Here is a 6541-nt window from a genome sequence, read left to right on the forward strand (position 1 = left end):
TGCCCAGCGCAAGGGGGCTGGACCCGATGATCTCATGAGGTCCCTTCCAGCCCTAAACTTCTGTGAATCATGTTCCAGAATTCCTGAAGGCAGGGATTGAAACTGGAAGTCTCCCTGAAGCACTGTATAGATAGCAAGCCTGACAGTAAGATTATTATAATATTTGAACAAATGCTTCTAGAGTAAAGCCACAGGGCTAGATTGTTTTAAAGTGCTCAGAACAGTAACCCTAACCCAAGGCAATGCAGGTCATAATGGGAAGCCAAGAAATTACCCCCAAACTTGAAATGTTTAAAGTGAAGTCTGAGGAAATTAAGTCAATGAAATACAAGTGATAAATCAAAAAATTAAATTAAAAAAGCCTCTCTCCAGATACTGACTTCATTTTTGTTATTTTCAGTCCCACTAAATCTGTAGCATTTAAAAATTACCATTGACTTTGTAAAATGCATAAGATTAGAGTAGATTCATCATAGAGAAAGTGATACAGAAGGTAGTTTAGTAAAGAAAGCGCACTTAACTAGAGGTTGCTGAGAACTCCTATCTAGTGCTACTTCAGTCAGCATATAAAACTATGTGTAACCTATGATTTGAGGATCATGTAATTTCCTGTCAGTAAATCATGTTTCAGAATCTACATTTCTGCATTTAAAATTGCAAAAAATGTTAAGAACATGATTTAAGTGTGAAGTGAGGCAGTGCTATAGTTAAGAGTCCAAAAAGAACTTGAAACAATAAAGGCTATGCTTTAACTGTATGTCTCATAACTGTTTTCCTGAAAACCAGTAACAAAATGTTGGCACATAATCTATCAGCTATTCCATTGCCCAGAACACCCTTTGAACTGTTGGTCCTTGTTAAAAGTCAAAAGTTTCTTTAGTGTTGCTATTGTTCACAACAAACATACCTGGGCATACCCTTTCTTTCACATCTCAGACCTACCCATCTCTTTAGAAAAACTGAAACAGGGTGTCCTGACTTCTTAACTGCTACACAGGACTTCCAGGGGAATCTAAGAGAATACACGAACACCTCATTGTCCCTCAACTGCATGCAGGGTTCCTCTGCCCCTATGTTCCAGTTCCATCCGCGACCTATTTATGAAAGGAAGGGATTATATGATTTGGTTGCCTTTGACAGCAGGGGTCTAGGCTTGATGACCCAGAAATTGCCTTTCAGTCACAGGTTTTGGGGAGAGAAAATTAATAAATCAATACCCACCATTTTCTTGCCTCAAAATTAAAAAATAGAAGCTCTGCTGTTCCAAACAAATATTTTATCACAGTATCAGGAGAAGACTCTGCCCAGAAGTTCACCCCAGAGCACAAGAGTGATGCCATGTTAATGCACAAAACAGGAACTGAAATTGACCATCCATTTGATAATGCTTTATGTTCAAAATAAACAGCCTCAAAAATGTTTTCTACCAGCTTCCTTTAGTAGTGATTAAGTGTTATTTATAACTAGAATGAAGTACAATATTTTAAAGGCAGTGTGATTTTCAAGTTTTTAAATCTAAGCAATGGAGTAAGTTTTAAAAGAAAAAGAAACTAAAACTGTACTCAAGACTTCTAGAGTTAAAACAGCAGTACCCAGTTGCACTGATACTTACTCGCTTGTCAATAGTCCATACAATTGCATCTTCACTTGATAACCTAATAGCTAACAAATTAAAGAGTAATAGTTTTTGGTTTTTTTTTTTTAAGAAGATAAAATCTCTTTAGGTAATCACACTTTTTCCATTACTTTAAGAATTTTAAACCAGCTTAGAGCATGGAAATGTTGTTAAGTCAGTTACCAGTCCATTTTAATTTTACATTTTTGTTTTCTCAAGTGTTTCAATAGCATGAAACAGAAATTCATAAATTGACTCAGACACTTTTCTTAAGATTAAGATAAACACTTCCCTTCTCATCTCAGATTGCATAATAGGCATCTACTAACTAAAGCAACTGCTTACTAACTAAGGTTTCATGCAGTAAGTTAAGAGAGTAAATTAAGCAGTGTTTAATTCTGCAGAAATTTAAGGAAGATGAGTGTGAAGCATGCGAGCTGGGTTGCCTGTTGACCATCCAGGATTTTGAGAACCCCTACACAAGAAGTATCATACAACCTGGACTTCCAAACACTACGTTAGGTTATTTCAAGGTTTTTTTATTTTGGTTTTTTAATTCCACTGAACTTAAGTTATAATGCTGGTCTTTGTTCATTTAGGAAACTTTCACAAAAATCAAACTACAAATACGCTTAAATTTGGAGCCAAATGCATCCCCAAGAGTTCTCTTTTAACACTGAAAGAGAAAAAGAAATATGGAAGCAAGTTCATAATTTCATATTTGCATTTTAAGATATCAAACAAGCTAGTGTGGTTGCAAAAATGTGATATCTTTCAATTCATATGAACACATGCAGTCACAAAACAATACTTTTATACAGGCATTCCATATGGAAAAATAACTTATTTTCTAAGAGCAACTCAATATTTCTTTATGAATCTATATCAGTTAGCCATTCATGAATTCCACCTAATAAGATATTTACTAGAGCTCTGAATATATTACAAGTATTTTTGCTTTGACTATGTGTTACACAAGAGCTACACCAATTTAAGAATCTAAAAAGTTAGTTATATTCCATTTTCTTGCATATAACCCATTTTCTTGCATTTTTTCCCTAAAACCAGTTGGGGAAAAATTGGGGTATGCATTTTAGGCAAGAAAAAGGGATCTCTACCAATCTGGAAATTTGATAATCAGGGTGGGGAGGGGGTAGCGGGGAGGCTCCCTCCCCACACTTTTCATCTCCAAGTTTTGGGACCAATGGCAAGCTCCCCACCACAACCATGCTGGATTGGTCTGGAGCACAAGATTAGCACGTGGCCAGACTCAGCACACTAGGTCCAATCTAGCACATGGCTTGGGACCGGGAATGCCAGGTCTGACCCCATACACCAAGTCTGAGACTGCATGCCAGATTTGGAGCCGTGTGCTGGCTCCAGAGCCATATGCTGGGTCTGACCCATTGTGCTGCCTCGGGGCTATCCACCAAACCTTGGACTTTGCACTGGCTCTAGAGCCATGTGCTGGGTCCATCCTGAACACAACGCACCATCCTGAGCTCGGCATGTAGACCTGGAGGCAATACATGGGGTCCAACATAGGACATGGTCTCAGGCTCAGCACGCGGTCCCAGAGGCAGAGCACAGGTTCAAACCTGGTGTGTGGCTACAGATTCACTTACCTTAATAAAAGACTTTTTTCCCCCCTGCAGGCTCCCCTTCAAAATAAAAGGTGAGTATTATACACAGGAGTGTGCTATATGCAAAACAACAAACCTCCCTCAGAATTATTGCAACCCCAAGTATTCAGAACTTAGCGCTGCCAAACTAACTTGTTTTGTTTACACAGTCACGATTTTGAAGATGCATTTGGGATTCTCTCTGATGTCTTGTTGTAGTATTTAAAGTCCCTTTCAGCCAAATATTTTAAAAAGCTATATTTTAAATTAAATAGCATTCTTGAATCATAATATTTAAGGGATCAACCATGTAAATTCAGATTGGCACCAAATTCACTTAACTACTTCTGAGTAAGAATTTGTAAAAATAGACCCTGTACTTCTTATCTGATTTCCCATTCTGAAGTACTGTTTCTTTTTTCATTTGTACGTATGCTACAAAAACTTTTTTTTTAACATATAGGATGGAAATACTGTACAAATCAATAAAACATTTATGATATGTATGCAAATAAAATGCAATAGGCTGTACAGTAAATTGTAACAAAGAGTTAAAAAGGGTTATATACTAGTGGAGGGGAAAAGTGGCTATTTTGCTGGTTAAATGCCTGATAAGTGTGTTTTTGCATAATAGTGAGCTATACAAACACAGAAACATGTCATCTACTTGGATTTTAAGAAGGCCTTCGATATGGTATCTCATCCTGTTCTCATAAACAAACCGAAAGACTGTGACAGATGATTACACAGTCAGGTGGGTGGCAAATTGGCTTAAGGGTCACACCCAGAGAGTGGTGGTGGATGGATTGGTATCGACTTGGAAGGATGTAGGTAGTGGGGTCCTCCAAGACTCAGTCCTTGGACCTGTGCTATTCAATGTGTTCATCAGCAACTTGGATGAGGGCGTGGAGAGCACTCTGTCTAAATTCATGGATAAGACGAAGTTATGGGGTAAAGCTAACACTAGTGGGAAGGGATCAAATCCAGTCAGACGTGGACAAATTGGAAAAGTGGGCAGTAAAGAATAGGATGCAGTTCAACAAAGACAAGTACAAAGTGCTGCACTTAGGGAGAAGGAATCACCAACACACCTATAGGTTGGGGGAGGACCTTCTCAGCAGCACAGCAGCATAAAGGGATCTCAGAGTCATAGCTGACTCCAAGATGAACATGAGCCACCACTGACAAAGTAATCAGTAAAGCTAACTGCACTCTATCTTGCATTAGCAGATGCATCATGAACAGGTGCAGGGAGGTGATACTTTCCCTCTATGTTGCATTGGTCAGGCCACAGTTGGAGTACTGTGCCCAGTTCTGGGCACCACTTCAAGAGGGATGTGGATAACCCGGACAGGGGCCAGCGGGAGGGCCACTCATATGGTTAGGGGCCTGCAGGTAAGGCCCTACCCTACGAGGAGAGACTGAGGGACCTCAATCTCTCCAGCCTCCACAAGAGAAGGCCGAGAGGGGAATCTTGTGACCATTTACAAATTCATTGGGGGGGGAGCAAAGAAATAGGAGATGCTCTGTTTACCAGGGCACCCCTTGGAATAACCAGGAACAACAGCCACAAATTGACAAAGCAGATTTAGGTTGGACAGCAGGAAGAACTTATTTACAGTAAGGGTTGACAGAATCTGGAATGGGCTTCTGAGGGAGGTGGTACTCTCCCCTACCTTGGGGGCCTTTAAGAGGAGACTGGACAAGTACCTGGCTGGGGTTATATGACCCCAGTGCTCTTTCCTGCCCAGGGCAGGGAGTCCAGTTTGATGATCTATTAAGGTCCCTTCCAACCCTAACAACTATGAAACTTAACAAGTGCACTTTGACACGTGTGCCAAGTTCCTAGAAATGCTTGTATCTGTATAGTTCCACTGATAATTCACTGTTACATGAAGTGTATCAGTTCTAGACAACTGTTCAACACCCAATTATTGTTCTTAGTTCTTTCTAGGATTTCATCCTCTAATACACATTACTGTCTGCAGGGTCCCAAGAAATGCAGGAGATAACTGTCCTCTCTAGGTCAAACAACAGATTGCAGTTATCAGGACTACTAACACTCAAGATACAGTAAATTCATTTTTAAGGGTTTACAAATTGCTATTAACATAACATAGTAATTCCTTAGGTAAGTAGCATATGGCTAGTAAATCAACATTTCTGATCAGCAGCAACTAATGCTGCTAAGATTCAAGAGCAGTGAAAGCAGGATCAGAAAGCAGCGATATTCCACCCTTCAGAAAGCATGATGGAATAGTGGCAAGTTGGCAAAAACAGTCATGGCCTGGTAGCCATGGGACAAGTTGGTAGCAAGCATAACAAGCAAGCAAAACAGAAGTAGAGGTTCAAAAAAATTAACTGCAACTACAGTGCTGGGGAATAATCAGGCTGGTGATTTTATGCCCCAGTTTGTCTTTTTACAATTATTCAAATCTGCACTGTTCACAAAATACTAACATACCGAACAAGTACTGCACAGCTTAATTTCAGGTTTAACCTGTAGTGTGTTTTTGCTTTCAACTGACATTGTGTAAGAATCCTCAGCCCTGAACCCAGGAACTAACTACACAGTAACGGATTATTAAGGAAAGTGTCAGGTTTTTCTTCTTTCTACGGACATTTAATTTGTATGACTCTATCGTGTACCACAAGAGGAAAGGAGATATTTCATAACCACTGAACGCCACACAGCGAGCGATTGCTACATGTTTAGAATTGTAATTAATAACATCTCGACCATCAAGAGGAGGACACCTGCATTCCACAGCCATTAAAAATGTACCTAGACTAAACTGATTTGAGAAATTGAGCGATACCACAATTCAATAGTTCTTCTTCTGCCTCCCCCACCCTCAAAAAACCACTCATTTGGACCAAAAAAACAAAGGCATAACAATATTGCAAACAGCTTCAGAATCGTATGGCAGGGACCCTGGCCAGGTAGACCATGGGAAGCGAGCCCCCGTGAAGGTGAAGCCACCCATGCCAGCTGGTGGGCACACACCGAGCGCTGGAGCCTACCACAGACATTTTGTACCTTGCAAACGGCTAGTGTGACTCGAAGCACGAGCTTAATAGCCGGTCTGCTCCGGAGGCGACGCGCTAAAATGAAACAAACAGTAATTAAGCGCGGAAAGTGACCTATTTAGCTGCACCGGGAGCCTAGGTCCTCCTTGCCCTTCACGCCAGCGCCCCACACCGCGGCCGGTCACATCAGGCGGGCGGCTCGCGGGGATGGAGCCGGGCTTCAGCACAGCCTCCCCCGCGGCAGCAAAGCCTGTCACAGCCCTGAGCCCGCCGC

General features: G+C 41.0%; 1 long non-coding RNA gene across 1 annotated transcript in view; it reads right to left on the reverse strand.

Annotated features, from left to right (window-relative positions):
* LOC102376747 overlaps positions 1-6541 on the reverse strand; it is a 52152-nt gene that overhangs the window by 44694 nt on the left and 917 nt on the right. Inside the window, exon 2 of the long non-coding RNA XR_003094943.1 lies at positions 6278-6342. This is a non-coding gene — a long non-coding RNA (uncharacterized LOC102376747). The remainder of the gene's footprint in view (positions 1-6277; positions 6343-6541) is intronic.

The sequence above is a fragment of the Alligator sinensis genome, unplaced genomic scaffold (assembly GCF_000455745.1).
Source record: "Alligator sinensis unplaced genomic scaffold, ASM45574v1 scaffold147_1, whole genome shotgun sequence".
Classification (NCBI taxonomy): Eukaryota; Metazoa; Chordata; order Crocodylia; family Alligatoridae; genus Alligator; species Alligator sinensis.